We start from the raw sequence: 21,640 nt of genomic DNA, 5'->3' as shown, positions 1-21,640 counted from the left end.
ACACTTCGTCGGTTGTACACTTCGTCAGTTGCACACTTCGTCGGTTGCACACTTCGCCGGCTACATTTGAAGGGCACTTACATCACTTCCGGCGCGACAAGTCTTGTTCCGTTCATGCACCCCACAAATGTGTCCTGTGTTTCCATGGAGACCGGCCGTGAATGACGTGTGCGTCCGAGCAGACTTCGCGCATTGCTATATCCCATCATGCACCAAGCGTCACTTCTTCTATGGGAGAAAGTGGAGTCATCAGCCGTCATGGTTGCTAAGCGATGTAACGTAAGCAGCGTAACGTCAGCGCCCAGTCAGCAGGTTGACACACGCTCCATGGCGTCGATGGAGGAGCTGAAGGACCTGGGCGATGAAAGGTGCCGTTGAATTGGGACATGGCAATCTTGTTTCAATAGTTGTTTCTACAGTCCTTAGTGTTTTGTTGTTGTTGTTTTTTTGGCAGCAAAATGACTTAAATCTAAGTGTGTTCTGCCTCCAGCGGCGTCTGTTATTTCAAGTACTTGGTAACATCACAGAAGACTACTCTGATTACAGACAGGTGGCTGCAGGGGTGGAGTTTAAAGTGTAGACACCTGTTAAACCAATCCCGCTGTTCCTTATACCTCCAGACCCCGCCCCTCACTCTTTTCTTTTCTATATTTTTTTTTCCGTCCTCCAGGCACTTCCCAGTTGAGCGTCTTTATTTGAAATGTGACTGTGGACGGAATTGAGTCCCTCTTTAACCGTCCCAAACCGCACCCTAAACCACTCAACATAATCCAAATAATAAAAATAACCCTATTTACATTCCCTTTGTTCTCAGAGCTGTTCAGTCGCTTCACTCATTGAGTTTAGGGCCATTTCTGAGAAGCATTTTCCTTCGGCGAAACAGGAAGCGATTTAATTAAGCTTGTTTATATAGAGTTAGTCCATTTGCATTTCAACCCATCCCGACCAAGGACAGTTTACCCAGACTATCTCATCCAGCCTAATTAACGCACGTTAATTTGTAAACGCGATGAGCCTCGGTGGTTTCTATTGTTTTTGGGCTCGTGTTGTGTTCACTGCTGTCGGGTTTTATGGCGCATTTCCTGCCACATCTCTTCATAAACGCGGCATTACGGGTGACAGCGAACGCACCACGGCTCGTTGAATGTCGATGCAGTGTTGGGTGAATTTTAAACAGGTGGAAGGGGCCCAGAGATGAGGGGAGGCGGGGGGGAGCATCAGAGCAGACCGAACGCTCGCTTTTACCAGCCAAAAGCAGAACTCAGGCTGCGTAGATACAAGCTCGATATGGATGAGCTATTTTTGATTAAACTGAACTTTTTAAGCCGAGTGCAACCATTTTTATTTTTTTTTAGACTAGTTTGAATCGGCATTACGCAAATAAAGTCCAAGTTGAGTCTAAGTTCGGTTGTTATCATTTATCTGTGGAGATCTTGGGTTCTTGTGGGGTTCGCTACCTGCTTGTCTCCATAGAGATGCTATTTATTTTCCTTGAATCTTCCGTAATATGGCATTTTTATCGCTTTTAAGTAGACTAGTGACCGGTGAGGTTTATAATTCGGGTGCGTTCGTGCGTTTGGTTCTTGAGTCGTGTATGTAGATTTGGTTTAGTCTTGGTCTAATCCTGGTTTAGTCTTGGTGTAGTCCTGGTTTAGTCTTGGTCTAGTCCTGGTTTAGTCCAAAATAAGACGCGAATGTGAAATAAAATGTTGTTTTCTGCAGATGGAAAACTTTCTCTGTATCAGTGTTGTTTCTACTTTATGCTTATTGTTTTCTTTCCTTTGCTGTGTTCTTGTTCTTACCTTTGTTCGTCTGTTTTTCTTTCTTTCTTTCTTTTCTTTCCTTTGCTGTGTTCTTGTTCTTACCTTTGTTCGTCTGTTTTTCTTTCTTTTGCAGTTTAGAAATGTCTCACGTTATTTATAGTAAAACTGTACAACTCAATTATTGTCATTGACCATTTGCTCCATTTGAATTGAATGAGTCTGTGTCTATGTATATGTATGCTTGTATGTGTTGTGTGTATATGTATATGTGTATATGTGTATGTGTATATGTGTATATGTATATATGTGTATATGTATATGTGTATATGTATATGTGTATATGTATATATGTGTATATGTGTATATGTGTATATGTATATATGTGTATATGTATATGTGTATATGTATATGTGTATATGTATATGTGTATATGTGTATATGTATATGTGTATATGTGTATATGTATATGTGTATATGTATATGTGTATATGTATATGTGTATATGTATATGTGTATATGTGTATATGTATATGTGTATATGTGTATGTGTATATGTGTATATGTGTATATGTATATGTGTATATGTGTATATGTATATGTGTATATGTATATGTGTATATGTATATGTGTATATGTATATGTGTATATGTATATATGCATATGTGTATATGTGTGTATATGTATATGTGTATATGTATATGTGTATATGTATATGTGTATATGTGTATATGTATATGTGTATATGTGTATATGTATATGTGTATATGTATATGTGTATATGTATATGTGTATATGTGTATATGTATACGTGTATATGTATATGTGTATATGTATATGTGTATATGTATATGTGTATATGTGTATGTGTATATGTGTATATGTGTATATGTATATGTGTATATGTATATGTGTATATGTGTATATGTATATGTGTATATGTATATGTATATGTGTATATGTATATGTGTATATGTATATGTGTATATGTGTATATGTGTATATGTGTATATGTGTATATGTATATGTGTATATGTGTATATGTATATGTGTATATGTATATGTGTATATGTGTATGTGTATATGTGTATATGTGTATATGTATATGTGTATATGTATATGTATATGTGTATATGTGTATATGTATTGTTTTTCTATCTTCAACTGAATAGGAAACTTAAACAAAGCATTTAATCTATGTCTTAATCCTTCCCACTCCTCCTCGAGCTTATATAAGGACTAATTTGTGAAATATGTTCTTAGTGTGACAGATGTGCTCGAAATAAATAAATAAATAAATGAAATGAACATAAATAAAATGAAATGGGATAAATGTCGCTCTTGTCTGGGGCATTTTTTTTTAACCTGCAGCCCATAGACTGTTTATATAAGTGGACATAGTTAACCTGCTAGCCGCTGTGTTCCAAATAGGAAGTGATCATGGGCGAACTTCAGGCGCTACCGACTCCAATTCACTTTCTATTGAAAAACTGTGGCCCCGCTCTCTGTATCTGCTGCTGTCAGACTCGTCATTTTGTTCGTATTAACCCGCTCTGCACGATCCTGGAGTTTATTTTGCTATCGAGTCCGTAAATCGACATATGAACGTTAATAACAGACAAATCAGGCGCCTTCTTTCCCTACAATCGCGCCCGCTAGCGTTAGCAAAAGGTTTGATCGACAGTGTTGCTAAACGTCCGCTCCCTGCTAAACCAGCTGTGCGCGCAGGAAGAACCATTACCTTCAACAACCTCTCTCCTGATTGGCTCTTTGGTTGCTATGATACTCGGAGTCAGAATTCCTAATATTCAACTCAGCTCCGAATTTCGCCGCTATAACCGCTAGCCTCGATTAGCTTTGTTTAACTGGAGCCGAACGCTGCGGGCGACGTCACACTCACTCAGTCCACTTTTTCTTTGCAAGTTTCAGTCACTGATACACACGTCGATTACTTTATAATTGTCACGATCCGTGGATTCCGCTCCTCGTTTTCCTCCTGTCCTGCTCTTTCCCTCCCTCACCTGTCGGATCCGGGCTGAACTCTTGGCTCCTCCCGCGCGCACCTGGAACTCATCAGCGCAATCACCACCTCCTGCCGTGGATAAAAGGAGCTGAACCCAGACATTCGGGGCCAGATCGTCTGCTCGTCTTCACCCTGTTTCCAGGACCGTCTCGGACCAGACGCTCGGGGCGAGATCGTACGCGTGTCAACGTTCCGGTTCTCTTGACCTCCCCAGCTCCGGGCCTCTGGTTCTGCTCCTGACTCCGCGCTCCCGTTCCGGTACAGTCAACTCCTTACCTTCACCTCCTTTTCTCGTCCTGGGCCTTGTCTGCACCACGTCTCCTGTCCTGGCTCCCGCTCTCCCGGTCCGTCCCGGCTCGGCTTCCTCTGGTTCTGTTCCGGGTCCTGTCTTCGTCCCGGTCCCGGCGGTTCCCTGTTCCCGTCCCTGCTCCTCCTGGCTCCCTGTCGGATTACTGGACTATTGTTTGTTAACTTCACTAACTGTAAATCTGCCCGAGTTCTGCACCTCTTTGGTCCGCCCTACACAGACATTACGACGATAATGCTCATCCTTCTCCAGTAAACATGTTTTAATTAAGACGCTACATGCAGTTTAAGATCCGTTTAACTGAATAATAATAAAAAAATGCATCAATATAACAGTTTAACTACACATTTACCCCTTTTCTACCTCCATGAAACACTCACAGAAGGACACAGTTAAGAGTCTTGACCTGCACAGTGTTAAAAATATCCAGCTGGACTTGTTGTAAGTAAAAAGCTGCTCGTTTTGTGAGTAAAATCAGTCGGCGTCGCTGCTTGCCTACACGCACGAATCGCTTTATGAGTCATGTGACATTTTGGTGTGGTGTATTTTAATAGATCCACGAGTGTGAGTCATTAACAACCAAAAAAAACAAAAAAAACAACAAAACTTCCACAAACTTGTATCACTTCAAGAGTTGATTTAAGGTAAAGTCCGTCCTCTTGTTCTCCAGGTGTCCAGCTGCACAGTAATTAATGCCGTCTGAACTGAACCGTGAAACAAGTCTCCGCAGAGCCGCTGGGACGCAGGGACCACCGGAGATATTGGATTTTCTTTCTTTCAGGAAGACTGGAGATTCTACAGACAACAAAAGATTCCGAGGAGACACAGAAGTTTGGAGTACAATAATGAGTCCTCGAGATCCGGAGGAAACAGACCTGAGCTCGTTTGACCTCCCCCGACTGCACTGTTTGTACACTGTGTTTAAAGTACTGCTCAAAGTACTGCTCAAAGTACTGCGCCAAGAGTTACGTCACACTGGGAGTATGCGCACAGACATGGAGAGCAGTTCAGTGATTTTCAAAAATGCACTTGGTATTAACGTCGTCTTTTAATGGTGATAAAGGCGAGTTTATTTGTACAGCACAATTCACACACAAGGTAATTCAAAGTGTTTTACAGAATAAGAAAGACATTAAAATCACAAAGAATCATCATAAAAATAACATTAAAGGAGAAAAGTGCAGAATAAACCCCTTTCAGTCGTATTCACAGATAAACAGAAACGTTTGAGTCTGGATTTAAACATTGTCAAAGTCGAGGTCTGAGTCACATCTTCAGGAAGAATGTTCCAGGTTTAAACTGAACAAAACTGAAACACTGATTCAACATGTTCAGTCCTGGTTTAGTCCTGGTTTAGTCCTGGTTTAGTTTTAGTTTAGTCCTGGTTTAGTTTTAGTTTAGTCCTGGTTTAGTTTTGGTTTAGTCCTGGTTTAGTTTTGGTTTAGTCCTGGTTTAGTTCTGGTTTAGTTTTGATTTAGTTTTGGTTCAGTTCTGGTTTAGTCCTGGTTTAGTCCTGGTTTAATTCTGGTTTAGTCCTGGTTTAGTCCTGGTTTAGTCCTGGTATAGTCCTGGTTTAGTCCTGGTTTAGTCCTGGTTTAGTCCTGGTTTAAGACTACTACTCTTCTGGGGGACACTGTACTGTTACTATTTTCCCAGGCCACATGGAGCCACACTATGAGGATGAAAGAGCCACATGTGGCTCCAGAGCCGCTGGTTTCGACCCCTGATCTAAACTTTTCAGTACAAGCCACAGTTGAGCCATAACTTCCTTTTTTGTTCATCTCAATACTGGAAAAATGAGTCCAGTACATCACCTGATACTTCTGAGGATTAAAGTCTGTGTGAAGTCCATCCAAGTTCCCCCTTTGCCTTCATTTTGATACAGTTTTCTTACTATTATCTTTCATTAGTGTATAAAATGTAGATATTTTGCTGTACTCTTGAATTCCTGGACGTATTTTAGAGAATAACTTTAAAAAATATATAAAAATACACTATGGAACTTTTTGTTGCTGTCCACCATCTGCTTGTCTCTATGGAAATATTATCATTTTGCCTTTAACCAGGAGTTTTTGAGACACATCTGAGGAAAAAAAAAAAATATATATATATATACACTTCACTCTGTTTTTTAATTTGTGACATATTTTACATAATAACTTTTAAAAAATAACATTATGGAACTTTTTGTTGGCGTCCACCATCTGTTCGTCTCCATGGAGATACTATTTTATTATTTTGCGTGGAATGCTCAGTGTGGCTTTGATCATGACTTTTTGAGACACATCTGAGGGAAAAAAAATGTATATATTTTTGCTCTATTCTTAAATTTTTGGACATATTTTACATAATAATTTAAAACTACTGTAACCAGGTTAAAATTCTGTCTTATTAAAAATGTTTTATTAAACTCCTGCTTTGACCTGCCGTTAAACCTTGTTTATATAAAAGCTACATTTATATATTTATTTCTGCTCCGTGTCTCATACGTGCCTTACGTAACCGCACCCCTAATCACGTGACCCGAGTCGGCCAATCACAGCAGAGCGTCTTTTCTCTCTGTGTCGGTTCTTCCTGGTCAGAGCTTGCAGCTGGGGAAAGGCTCCCGGGGCAGCTAGTGACAATATTTCACTCTTTTCTGTGTTTTTGAGCTTCAACAAACTCAGTAGTTCCTCTCTGAACATTGTAGATCTAAACCTCCGGTCCGTGGGGAGTCCGTGACGTCATCACGTGATGTTAAACTGGGGAATGGGTGAGTTTGAATGAATGTAAAGTGCTGCTAGCATCCGATGCTAAGCTAATTAGCTTAGCATTAGCATGCTCGGGCTAACGTTGTTTTCTTGTTTGTGCTCATTGTAAAACACATTTAATGCCTTTGTGGATTATTTAGCACTTTGTTGTGAAATGATTATTTAATGTTTATGTCGCTAATTTAAGACCATTTATTGCTAAATGTTTATTTTGAATGTATTTATGTGAAAACCTGCGAGGTTAACACTGCAGCTATGGGCTACAGCCACAGCACCTTGTTCAAAGATTATTTATTTGCAATTAAGCAATTAATTGATTAATTGTATTTGAATGGTACATTATTTTGTGTACACACTGGAACTGAACAATGTAACTCAGCTAAGGTTAATTACTTTAGACATTTGATTTTTATTTAGTCGTGTTTATTCAAATACAGGTCAGGTGTTCTTGATAACGATGGCGAGCTGAGACCAGAACCTACAGCTTCATCATCCTACGGGTCTGGTAGGAGGTGACACAGCTCCACTCTTTCTATCTTTTACTGACTTTTTAACTATAATCAAAGCCAATGGACACTATTCTAATGAACAATACAAATGGATACTAAGCAAAGACAAACTCTCAAATACTGAAAAGTCAGTAATAAGTGGACGTCACCTGTACGGATTTACTTCCGTTCATTTTTGTCCTTTTGTTGCAACCAACTCATCTCAACCAACTAGGACTTAAAGTGCAGTTACTGATCACATCTAACGGGTTCAAATCTGCAGACTGTAAATATTCGGGGTTTTCATTATTGTCATTATTATTACTATTTTGTGTTTTGCTGTTTTTGTTTCTGTAAATATTATTTTGTAATATAATTCACTTCAATATACGATACCAGCACCAACATAATTCCTGCCTCCTGCATTTCTTACATCAGCTCCAGCAGAATCTCAATCTACTGATCTCAGTCAAACTCAGCCCAATTCACACAGTAACTTTTCTTTTTATTAATAATTAATTAATATAAGTTGCGACACAAATACATGCTACACTATGGAACTTTTTTGGTGGCGTCCCCCATCTGCTCGTCTCCATGGAGATATTATCGTTTTGCCTTTAATCATGACATTTTGAGACACATCTGACCAAAAAACTGTATATATTTTTGCTCTATTCTTGAATTCCAGGACGTATTTTAGAGAATAACAAGCATGAGTTCTGTTAGCATTCCGCTACCGCTATTGTTTCTCATTAGCGTATATCTCGCTAACTTAGATTTACCTACTTCCTCTTCTTCTTGCTTAGTGGGCACTGCTGTAACCGCCGCCTCTGAACCGCCGTCAGAACCGCCGTCAGAGTGGAAGCCAAAGTTTGAAACAACATTTTACTTTGACAACAGCGGCGCAGCGGCAGGACGGCTTTGGCGCGGAGACGCTAATAGTGACAAACAACATGAGTGCTGTAAAAACGCTACAACGGAGTGAACGGTGTGGGCATTTCAGCTCCTCTGGTGTCCTCAGCTGAACCGGATCGTCGCAGCTATATTCTATTTCTAACCCATGGCCCCCCAAAAAACGCCCGGGGATTACAAACTATTTACACACTATGCAAAAACGGCAGTATTTTCCATTAAAATCGTATTTATAGTTGAGTATGCAAAGTCCCAATTCCCCAATAAAGGCGGAGAAAGTGGGTCATATGTGGGATTTAGTGCAATGGACAGTTTCAAATCCGAATGGAAATGTGGATACGCGCTGGACGTTTTGCAGGTGAAGCGCGTTTTGTGTGTGTGTGTGTGTGTGTGTGTGTGGCAGCTGCAGAACTATCTCACAGATAAAAAAAAAAAACAAACTGTCAGCTCCAATATCTCTGAAATGAGTTTAGAAAAAAAACATTGGAAGTTTGGGGAAAGTGGTGCCAAAAATGTGTCTACTGTGGTTGAGAAAGACGAGATAACCGGATAACCACGCTACAGATCGATGCTTAAGCTAGGACTGAAGCTAGATGCTAATTTGAGTAGCTAGCATCAACTATCAATCACATAAATGGGACAAAACTGGATCTTTCCTATAGATTGTTTATATAAATGGACATAGCTAACCCGCTAGCCGTTGCTTTCTAAATAGAAGTGAGCATGAACGCGCGTCCGGCTCCATTGACTCTGGCTCCAATTCACTTTCTATTGAAAAACTGCTACTGTCAGACTCGTCATTTTGGTCTTAAATGTTTGTATTAACCCGCTCTACATGATCCTGGGGTTTTTATTTCGCTTTTGTGTCTGTAAATCAAGATATGAACATTAATAACAGACAAATCAAGCGCCTTGTTTCCCTTGAGGTCCTTTCCTGAAAAGTTTTATTTAACTTTTGTAAATACGACATTGACATTTTAAAGGAACTAGAATCCGAATCGTAAGACTTTTATTGCCATTGTCGGTGAACAAAACTTCACAAACTAGGAACTTTCTTCTGTGATAAACTGAAACACAAAGCACTGAATAATAATAATAATATAAAAAAAGTATTCTTCAGTGCATAATCTTTCCCCACGTCTGTCTCTTTTGCATTTACTGCTAGAGAGCGCCCCCCGGTGGACGTTAGCCAGTAAAAATCTATAAATTAGCCGCGCTTTTGTATAGGCGGCTGGAAAAAAGTAGCGGCTTATAGTCCAAAATTTACGGTTATGTGTTTCAATAAGCTTCTATGACATTTTGAGACACATCTGACCCAAAAAATATATATATTTTGCTCTATTCTTGAATTTTTGGACATATTTAGCTTCTTAACTTTTTAGATTCTGTGGCGTTAGGCTTTGTAATTAACCACAAATACTCGAAGTACTTCAGATTCGCTCATCGTGGCTCGGATGCTCGTGTGGCGGCGTTGTGTTCAGATGTGGGTTTGTGATCTGTGGGCAGAGACGTGACTCACTGACAGAAAAAACGCTCTCACATCAAACCTGTGCTGCGCCGTGAAGCCTAACAATCCCACCTGTTTCTATTTTCATCTGTGACCTTTGACCCTCGGGGCGTAGGGGCGAGGAGAACGTACGATATTCCGGTCAGATGTGAGCGCAGCCCCGATCGCCCGCGTGGTTTTCAGCCGAAGCAGACGACCATCGCAGAAATAAGAGAATACAGCCTCCTGGATCTCATAACGCCGCTGTACCTGAGCGAGGAGCGAGCGGGGAAATGAAATCAGGACTTTTACAGACACATCTGAGAAAGGAATGTATATATCTTTGCTCTATTCTTCAATTTCTTAAGGTACACTATGGAACTTTTTTGCTGACGTCCACCAGCTGCTTGTTTCCATGGAGATATTATCATTTTGCCTTTAATCATGACATTTTGAGACACATCTGAGGAACAAATGTATATATTTATCTTCATTCTTGAATTTTTAGACGTATTTTACATAATAACTTAAAATTACACTATGGAACTTTTTTGTTGGCGCTAACCATCTGCTTGTTTCCATGGAGATATTATTGTTTTGCCTTTAATCAGGAGTTTTAGAGACACATTTAAGGAAGAAAAAATGTATATATTTTGCTCTATGCTTGAATTTCAGGACGTATTTTAGAGAATACCTTAATAGTTCACCATGGAACTTTTTTGCTGACGTCCACCAGCTGCTTGTTTCCATGGAGATATTATCATTTTGCCTTTAAATCATGACATTTTGAGACACATCTGAGGAACAAATGTATATATTTATCTTCATTCTTGAATTTTTAGACGTATTTTACATAATAACTGAAAAGTACACTATGGAACTTTTTGCTGGCATCCATCGTCTGCTCGTCTCCATGGAGATACTGTATTATTGTGTCTGGAATGCTCGGTATGGCTTTAATCATGACTTTTTGAGACAGATCTGAGGAAAAAATGTACATGTTTTGCTCTATTTTTGAATTTTTAGACATATTTTAGATAACTTAAAAAAAAAAAAAAAAAAAAAAAATTAAAATATACAAACTTTTTTGTTGCCGTCCACCATCTGCTCGTCTCCATGGAGATTCTTTATTATTATTTTGCCTGGAATGCTCAGTGTGGCTTTAATCTAATCTGTATATTGCATTTGTTTCATTCCAGTTGGTCAGAAATACCTTGATAAACATTTAAACACTGAGGGTGAGTGGGCTCTCTTTTCCACAGAGCTGACCTGTATCTTGGCCTGATGGTGTGCCTCCATAAAAATAGTAATATTTAATGCCATATTATGAAACTTTCCGAGCACTGAAACAACAAATCCATGGTGACAAGTGCCCTCCAACAGAAACTTTAGTGCTTTTTTTTCTCCCCATTTTTACCTTGTATTTTGTGTTTTTTTAAATATATTTGTACAGTATATTTGATGTTTTTTTTTTTTGTTTTTTGTTTTTTTGGCATCAATCCGAGGTTTCGTTCTTATCTCAAGGCAAAAATGATCTGCCGGTGGAATGTGTTTTGTTATTGCGAGTAAATGTTTTCCTCTTGATGTAAGAAAGTTGAATTTGAAAACGACTGAAGCTAATTAAAACTGAAAACACCGAGAGCGGCTGACAACTCAAACTATTCACTTTAATAACACACAACCCACTTTAATAACACACAACCCAGACTTATGTGATTGTGACGATGTACGTTAATGAACACACGACACAACCTGAATGTAACACACAACTGAGATCCAACGTTTATGTAAATTTGTCTGAACACATTCTGTACTGGACAGGAGACACGGCACGGAGGAGACTGATGGACAATGGTCTGTTTTATTATTTTTTATTTTATTTATTTCCTTTTTTTCTAATCTATTTTTAAATATTATTATTATTATTAATCAATCTATTCTATGATTTTTTTTATTTAATTTTTAATTTATTCCATTATTCCCTTTTTTCTAATCTATTTTTGTATTCATTATTTTTTATTATTCAATCTATTCTTCTATGATGTTTTAATTTTTATTTTTATTTTTTTTTTCTCTTTCTGATCATTTTTTGGATTTATTATTATTAATTATTATTATCATTATTCAATCTATTCTATGATTTAATTTTATTTAATTTTTAATTTATTTCTATATATTTCCCTTTTTTTCTAATTTATTTTTGTATTTATTTTATTATTCAATCTGTTCTATGATTTTTTTATTTAATTAAATTTATTTCTATTTTTTTCCTTTTTTCTATTTTTCAGAAACTTTACCTACAAAAATATCAAGTACAACAGGAGACACAAACTGAAGTATCTTTGTAGTTTGCTCCTGATTTCACTGATTTTATGATTCCGTGTTCGCTCTGTGCTCAAATAAAGCCTCCTCCCATTGGTCAGGCTTCAGTTTTCATTTGATTGAGTTGAGTGACAGGAGAGACTGACCAATCACAGAGAAGTGTGAACTCTCTGAGGAAGAGGACGACTTCATCTCTGATTTAAACGACGTGTGAGTGAATCCTGATGAAGTTAACACGGGAGGTGAAAATGTGCTTCTTATTTCTTCTTAAAATGTTACAAATTGTCACTGTTTCGGAGAATGAAATGCTTATTTTACAGAAAGCCTTGGGCCGCACATTAAAAAAAAAAAAGAAAAAAAGAGCGATTCTCTCGTGCAGATATTTAAAAAACAGGAGTCTTGTGCACATTGTCAACACCAGGAGTGAGTGAGAAAAGACTGAAATATGAACTGATGAAGACGAGGAGCAAATGAATTTCACAACAGATTTGTGTTTCTCAAACTGTGGGACGCGAGATCCTGCAGGTGGCGCCGGACACATCTGCAGTTTGAGGGTTTCTCAGATTTAGAGTCAGTTTGATCCACTTTTCTGCTCTGGGTCATCTGTTTAGAACCACCATGATGTAGTCCTAGATTAGACCTGGTTTAGACCTGGTTTAGTCCTAGATTAGACCTGGAATAGTCCTGGTTTAGACCTGATTTAGTCTCTGGTTTAGTCCTGTTATAGACCTGGTTTAGACCTGGTTTAGTCCTGGTTCAGTCCTGTTCTAGACCTGGTTTAGACCTGTTCTAGACCTGGTTTAGACCTGTTCTAGACCTGGTTTAGACCTGTTCTAGACCTGGTTTAGACCTGGTTTAGTCCTGTTTTAGTCCTGGTTTAGTCCTGTTCTAGACCTGGTTTAGACCTGTTCTAGACCTGGTTTAGACCTGTTCTAGACCTGGTTTAGACCTGGTTTAGTCCTGTTCTAGACCTGGTTTAGACCTGGTTTAGTCCTGTTCTAGACCTGGTTTAGTCCTGTTCTAGACCTGGTTTAGACCTGGTTTAGTCCTGTTCTAGACCTGGTTTAGTCCTGTTCTAGACCTGGTTTAGTCCTGTTCTAGACCTGGTTTAGTCCTGTTCTAGACCTGGTTTAGACCTGGTTTAGTCCTGTTCTAGACCTGGTTTAGACCTTGTCGTCCTCAGAGCCAAGTCTTTTCTTCGATGGTTCTTGGTGTGAAAAGTCAGAGCTGCAGGTGTAAACCACAGACACGGGTCGACTCTGAGAAAAGAACAGGATATTTCTAAATTACTGTATCTTTTGTGGTTGATATCGTTCCGACGGCGGCTCCAGCACGCCGCTCCAGCACGCCGCTCCAGCACGCCGCTCCAGCACGCCGTCTGTCCTTATGCAACACCGAGCCTCCTCACGTCACCTGTGAGAAGAATCCACGCATCAAACGCAGCCGGCGCGAGTCTTTGGGGAGCGACTTTTCAAAGATCATCTCTGCTCGAAACATTTACCCAGCGCGTTCAGCCCTGCGCCTCGGGCTGTAGAACCTCACACATATGCACGTACATCCCACGGCCTGCCTCGTTCTGCTGCTCATCGCTCCATACGCTGCGGTGCATTATTTAACACCCGGGAAATGGGAAAAGAGACAGGAACTTGTGCTTTTTACTTCTCAGCTTCTCAGAGTTGGCCTTCGTTTTCAGAGGTGGGTTATGACTTTTAATAAGACTCTGGTTCTTAGACTAGTTTTCAGACCACAGTGTTCAGCTCCAGTCAAACGGAGCTCATCGAGGCTAGCGGTTATAGCGGCGAAATTGAAGCCGAGTTGCATATTAGGAATTCCGAACGCGAGTGTCATAGCAACCGAAGAGCCAATCAGGAGCGAGGCTGTTGAAGGTAACGCCTCTTTTTGCCTGCACCACTGGTTTAGGAAGGAGCGGGCGCTTAGCAACGCTGTCAATCAAACCTGTTGCTAACGCTAGCGGGAGAGACCTCAGGGAAACAAGGCGCCTGATTCGTCTGTTATTAATGTTCATGTCTTTATTTACAGACGCAGAAGTGAAATAAAAACCTCAGGATCATGTAGAGGGTTAATACGAACATTTAAGACCAAAATGACGAGTCTGAGAGCAGCAGATACAGAGAGAGGAGCGACGTTTTTTCAATAGAAAGTGAACTGGAGCCAAAGTCGATGGAGCTGGACGTGCGCTCATGATCACTTCCTGTTTGGAGCGCGTTAGCCACGTCCATTTATATGAACAGTCTATGTTTGACACGTACTTGTATTTGATCATGTGACTCTTCTCTCTCTAAATTAATCTCCTCATAGTTTGACCCAGCGGTTTTGAAAAATGGGTCAAATGCAGAGGACAAATGACTTTCCCTTCCTCTTACAAGTATTTGAGTAATATTTTGAACAAACTGGTTTCTTAAGCTCTATTCCTGGCCGTCCGTTCCCGGTCACGTTCCGCTGCCGTACTTCAGGCTGATGAAGTCGACTCTAAAATGGACGACTGTGTCCAGCCCATTGGTTTTTAATCTGCTCTGGATTAAGTCACAAAGTCTCATATGAACCAAGTGTCATTAAAGAAACACAAAGAGCAGAGAGGCGTCTCCTCTGCTGCAGGGAACGAGGGGGAAAGAGGGGGGAGAGAGGAGGAAAAGAGGGAAACGAGGGGGAAAGAGAGGGAGAGGAGGGAAAAGAGGGGGGAAAGAGGGGAGAGGAGGAGACGAAGAGGGGGAGTGTCAGCTTTTCCCGGAGGCACACCGCAAACAAAAGTCCAGTAGGCTCAAGTAGATCCATAAACCAGGTTCTTTATTTCGGCACAGGCATCATTCAAACTGATTCAACATCATGATCTCTTCATCTCCTCATTTTACATCTCCAGAGTGGGCTCTATATACTAGTAGCACACGTCACATTCTCTTAATGATTAGCTTAGAATATACAGACATGTACATGTTATCTGGGTTCAATGAAGACAAAGTCAGCATGCTGATCTGGTCTTTCTTAAGAAACACACGTCTTGCACGTTTTGGTACAAAAATGCACATAGCACTTCCACGTCCATGTATGTTCCAAGTACATTATGACATCATCGTGCCACACTGGCACCCACAAAAACATACAGGTCAAAGTATAATATATCAAGTATAATAATATCATGTTACATGAAACATTAATCTCACAATCCCCCCTTTTGATCACATTAAAAACATGTGATCACACCAAAATTAAAAACAAAACACTACTTTCACATAATAATGCATTCAACTTAAAGTTCCCCTAATGAGTAAAATATTAGCATTAGCTTTAGTCACTGTATTATAACACATCCCAGCCCTTAGGCTAACATAACACATAAATTAACACATGACTCTCGGACAGCAAATAAGAAACAAGGAGCACTTACTAGGATTCAGAATTTGGATTTTATATCTTTTAAAACAAATGATCAATCTACATAGTTTTGACCAAACTTAGTCAATTGGTTCAGGACATGAGAATTGAGACCTCACGGAGAATAACGAAATTTGTGACGAGGGAGCTTCTTCATTAGGACAGTGGCCCTGCACATGTCTTCGACCTCTACCAGCAATCTAAGACATGGCATGACACAACATCCAATTATGACTAAGATAACAAACATTTTGTAGAGCCAATTTGACCAAGTGTTTTCAGATGCGCCAGGATTTTTAGCAAATTCCATGGACAAAGACTTAAGGTGGTTCAGATCCTTAGTAATACTCCCATCAGGAGAGGTATTATTTAGTATATAAGTACAGCATTCTGCTTCAAACTTGATACATATTTATTATTCTTTGGCAAGTAACATATCTGGGCCAATCCTTTGGGTTTGGGTTTAGATTGATAAGACAACGACCTCTTAAATGCATGATTATTTCTTGAGTTAACTCTGTATGACAATTTAATTTGTTTTAAATTTAGTGAATTTGCTACACCTTATAGTGAATAGAATAATTAACATAATTGATGCACAAACACCATGTTTTTGATAGAATGGCATACAAATGTAAATTTGCACATTGCAACCACCAAATATCTGCACAAGCAGTAGTGTGTTCAGTTAAAAGCAAATTCTCCATAATTATCAGAAGATAAAGTCTAATAACAGAAATCGTTAGTAAAACTTTCCATTTCATTTTTATCATTACTTCTTGTGTCTATATGTATAACTGCATCTTTAAGGACACAAGTAGCCATTCCCATAGTCCAAGATGGTACATCTTTTAAAGCTACTACTGGTAATTTATTATGTAAGTGATAGCATTCAGTTTTATCAAATGATTTTTAGTGAAGAGGTTAAGTATACAGGTCAGGTCTTTTTCATTAGAATATGGTATTGATGTAGTATATTTGAGCAGTATACTGTACCCATTTTAGCCATGTATTTTCATTCATTACATATTTCAGTTTTGTTTGTTTCAATTTGTTTCAATTTTATTTCTCTGGTTAAATCATTTTCTGGAACAGGTTTATTAGGTTCAAAATTGTTGTTTAGATGTAGCCTTCAAAATTTAACTTTATTTTTCTATTGCAGGTACAGTATCAAATCTGGAACACTGGAATCCCATGGAATATTCCAGAGTCATAAAATGTAGGATTTTTGATAGATAATATTAAAGGATTGCATCGTTGAGTAATTGATTTGCGCCCTCTACAATGTTTTAGGTTCGTTTGATAAGAAGCATAATTTTCCTATTTTTTTTTAAAGTAATTCTCTGTTGTAAGTCAGTTTCAAAATTATCTTTCTCTTTATTATATTGTCCATTGGTGCTGGTTATAACTCTGGCGATCTCTATAACTTTATCATCGTAAACATTGTTTTTGTCAGACATGTGTCCTTACAGACAACTTGTACATTTATTGCATGATCTATAGCAGGTACATCTCGCACACAGTCTAGCACTTCACATACTGTAGATTGAAGAGTATGTTGCAAGTTTGTCCCTTATAACAATATTTTACAAGTTTTGGTGTCCTTCTCTTTACTCTTTTCAGTGCCCATTGTCTCTTACCTGTATTATTGGTTGTCAGCTTGGTTTAATCGAGGCTTGCCATTTTGATTGTTGGCTGTCCGAGGCCATTCTCAACACTTCAATGAATAAGGGGAACGTACAACACTAGAACAACAGAAATTAGCATAATTAGCATAATCAAGAATACACATGGAAAATTTTCAAAACATTTTTCAAAAAATATGGCCTATACTCTCCTTTTCCTTCGTCTTCTTCTCTTTTCCTTCGTCTTCTTCTCCCCCTTTTCTCCTCCTTCTCTGGAGCCCTAGTGGTAGCAGGTGGTCGGGGTTGCTCCTCAGAGTCACCGTGTCCAGTGATGTCCGGATTTGGTCGACTTTCTTCATCCTTCACAAGTGTTCTCTTGACAGTGGCATTTATTCGTTCACAACTCCTTGACTTATGCCTTGTGGAATTCCAAATTGTGGAAAAACATCAGCAGTTAGGTGTTTGACTGCTTTCTTCTTTAAGTTCAGTTTGGTATTTCTGCAATTGCAACTTCACAGTAGTTAGTCCCCACTTTTTCTGTTCTTCAGTCTCCTTCTTTGTGTGTTGGTAGTAATGTTTGTTTAGGCTCCTCACTGAAGCAAGGGAGGGGCAGCTCAATCTCCAGGCAGCCAGTGCTGGCTTTCACATATCTCTGAGCCTCCTCAGACACTTGTTGCACAGTGCTGTGCACAGTCACATTGAACTGGTCGATGACGTAAATAAACATATCTACAACAGACTCAAAGACAGGGTTCAGCTGTTCCATATCCAGGGTGGACACTCGGTCTGCAATGTCCTTCACAGCAGTCACAACTCATCTGTATGCTGTGTTCACATTGGCCAAAAGACCATCCAGATAGTCAGAGTTGATGGAAACGACAAACTCTTGAGTTTTGTTTACAACCGCTTTCAGGGTCTCGCTGATCTTGACCAGCGTAGTATCCAGGCTCTCCATGTTGTTCACGAAGTCCACATTTGGTCAGAGATGCCTTTGCCAGTTATTTCGACATTGTCGATGATTTGACCAAAGGTCATCACATCTCCGATTGGCATGCGCAGCTCCATAGTGTTAAAGGTGTTCACAAAAGCATTTGTAGTAGTACTCCATGTTGTCATAGACAACTTGGATGGTGGTGCGAAGAACAGTAGCAATGCTGGTGGTCATATCCTTCAGAACAACAGGCAGGGTGGTCATCTCCTCAGAGCCAGGAAGACAGAACTGGGTCTCCCTGAGCACTTTGATGGCAGCATCCAGGAAAGCTTGGACATTTTCTGGAACTCAACAATGAAGTTGCGGAAAAAGATTAAGAGCTGGCTGAGCTGGACGTCGTAGTTAATGTCAGTGTTGTAGGCCTCATTGATTCTGGCCACAATAGTGTCTCTCCACTCCAGCACATTGCTTATCAGTAGGTTGTTATCAGTGAAGCTTTACAGAGAGGACAGGACAGCGGGGTACTTGTACTCAAACAGCATAGCTTTGGGGCCTCCATGTTGTAGGCCACCTGAAGAGTCATCCTATCACTGTCTTTGGGAGTGGAACACAGTACCAGGATGTCAACATCAGCATCTGTGTTGTCTTCATTCCAGCTTCGTGACCTTTGCTTTTCTTTGATGTTTTACTGCTAGTTATTTCTTCAAGAGTTGGATATATTCCCACAGCAGGTTCTCTCAGAAGTTCTTCCTTTAAGATTACCCCTTCTCCTTGTAGTAGTAATCACTTCTTGATTATGTCTTGAATGATGGACTGGTTTTCTCGAGCCTTCTTTGGATTCTGTTTCTTCGTGAAGTGCCTTATTTTTCCAGAACTCTATTAATTGGTTTAACGTGATTTAATTGGGACATTGTGATATTTTAGTATTTTGTTAAATTACCTTCTCAGCTGCTGTATAACAATTTGGATATTGCTTTGATTGAATTCAAGACGTAGAGTCTATGATTTTTATAGAATAAGTCACTATTTAATAAACGGTTTACTTAGATAGCGTGCGAAATCTATCTAGGAGCCAGCATTGCCTTATTATAGTTCTTAATTGAGATTATTTATTTTATTTATTTAATTTTTTATTATTATTATTATTTTTTTAACAATCTTAATATTTTCTTAATTTTATTTATGCATTATTATTTATTTTATAAATTTAACAAGCTTAATATTTTCTTGATAACAGTTTTATTTCACATTTATTAAGCATTTATCTATATCTTCTAATAACATCTAATGATATCAACTGTTTTCTAAATTCTTATTTATTTAGTCAATTTATTTATATGAATAACACTTTATAAGAACTATACCCCATCTGGCCACAACAAGATACAGTCACTAATAAATGCCATCCAATTTTATCCTAATTTAATCATTTCAACTGTCTTCTCTATTTTGTGTTTCAACATCCCAACTCGAGGTAGAGGCTGAAACAGGAGGATTTAAGGTCATGACCTTAGCGTTCCCTGTCAAACGCAAACACAACAATATAGCCATGACCAATATGGATCCTAAAGTTTAAAAGATAGCAATAAATGCAGCCAAAGTGTAAATAACACTTCCTTTCTTCTTTTAGATCTTTTAATATTTTAGTGATATTTGCTAAATTTGACGGACACTGTTTTAATTTTACAGTGGCAAGATAATTCATGTCCATTCTGGGTGTAACTCATTTGGACAGGTTCGTTTCCTTGTGATCTTATCATGTTGATAAAAATTACTGCTAGCGTTACATATAGTTTTTTGGGTACCACATTTTTATGTAAACTTGATTAAAAGTTTTGTTTTCTTTTTAGTGTAAAGTTTAACCACTAAGTGTATTTTTTATAAAACTTGCTTTTTTTCTCTCTTCGTGCTAAGCCATAAACACGGAAATGATTAACTTTTTTCTAATCACACTTTACCTGATCAAAGTCTAAACTTGCTACTTATTATTAATTCCAGTGCTTTTTTTCTCTCTTCGTGCTAAGCCATAAACACGGAAATGATTAAATTTGTTTCTAATTACACTTTACCTAATCTAAGTGTAAACTTGCTGCTTATTATTAATTCTAGTGCTTTTTTTCTCTCTTCGTGCTAAGCCATAAACACGGAAATAATTACAAATTTTACATAGTATTAAAGTTATAACTTAATTAATTTCACACAACGTCCCAAAAAAAAACATCACATTAATTTAGCATTAAACCAATTGACAGAAATTCTATGAAAAAAGGCCTCTGTCGTACCGTCTTTCTGGAGAGCTCATTTTTGCGATGTCTTTCTCAGGCGTTCTGTGGAGGAGATGATTTGCCTGTGCCTCCAGGATTATCACGTCGGGGTCACCAAACTGTCAGCTTTTCCCGGAGGCACACCGCAAACAAAAGTCCAGTAGGCTCAAGTAGATCCATAAACCAGGTTCTTTATTTCGGCACAGGCATCATTCAAACTGATTCAACATCATGATCTCTTCATCTCCTCATTTTACATCTCCAGAGTGGGCTCTATATACTAGTAGCACACGTCACATTCTCTTAATGATTAGCTTAGAATATACAGACATGTACATGTTATCTGGGTTCAATGAAGACAAAGTCAGCATGCTGATCTGGTCTTTCTTAAGAAACACACGTCTTGCACGTTTTGGTACAAAAATGCACATAGCACTTCCACGTCCATGTATGTTCCAAGTACATTATGACATCATCGTGCCACACTGGCACCCACAAAAACATACAGGTCAAAGTATAATATATCAAGTATAATAATATCATGTTACATGAAACATTAATCTCACAGGAGGAAGAGGGAAGAGGAGACGAAGAGGGGGAGGAAGAGGGAAAAGAGGGGGGGAAGAGGGGAGAGGAGGGGAGAAGAAGACTGAAAGAGGAAGGAAGAGGGGGAAAGAGGGGAAGGAAGAGGGGAGAAACGAGAGGGGGAAGAGAGGAGTGAAGAGGGGGGAAAGAGGGAGAGGAGGGAAAAGAGGGGGGAAGAAGAGGGAAATAGGAGGGAAAGAGGAGGGAAAAGAAGGAAGAGGAGGACAATGAGGAGAAGGAATGAGGAGGTAAAGAAGGAAAAGGGGGGAAGAGGAGGGAAAGAAATGGGAAAGGAGGGAGGAAGAGGAGGAAAAGTACAGGAAAAAGAGCAAGAAAAAGTGAAGGGAAAAGATCAGGACAAAGACCAGGAAACAGAAGGGAAAAGACCGGGGAAAAGAGGACGGAAGCGACCAGGAAAAAGACCAGGCTTCTGTTCTGTTTCCTGGTCTTTTCCTTCCTCCCATGATCACTTCCTGTTTGGAACACTATTTATATAAACAGTCTGTGGTTTCATGTTTATCTCGTTGTCAGTAGCTCCATGTTTTTTCAATCGGGTCAAGTGTAATTTTAAACCGAGTTTTATCCCGCAGAAAGTGGAGGGGTCATTAATCAACGTTAGAAAAACCCACGACGCCTGAACCCAGCTGGAATAATTTAATAAGAAAATTTACAAAAGTCTATTTCGGCGCTTTGCTTTTACAACTCTGCAGTAAATGAACTCCAATTTAGCTCAATGTCAAACTATCGGCTAATATAAAAGGCGCACTGTGGAGCTTTTCCGAGGGTCCATCATGTCC

This window comes from Periophthalmus magnuspinnatus, chromosome 14 (assembly GCF_009829125.3).
Source record: "Periophthalmus magnuspinnatus isolate fPerMag1 chromosome 14, fPerMag1.2.pri, whole genome shotgun sequence".
In the NCBI taxonomy this organism is placed as follows: Eukaryota; Metazoa; Chordata; class Actinopteri; order Gobiiformes; family Gobiidae; genus Periophthalmus; species Periophthalmus magnuspinnatus.
The sequence above is the reverse complement of the archived record's forward strand: the minus strand, read 5'-3'. Positions refer to the sequence as shown.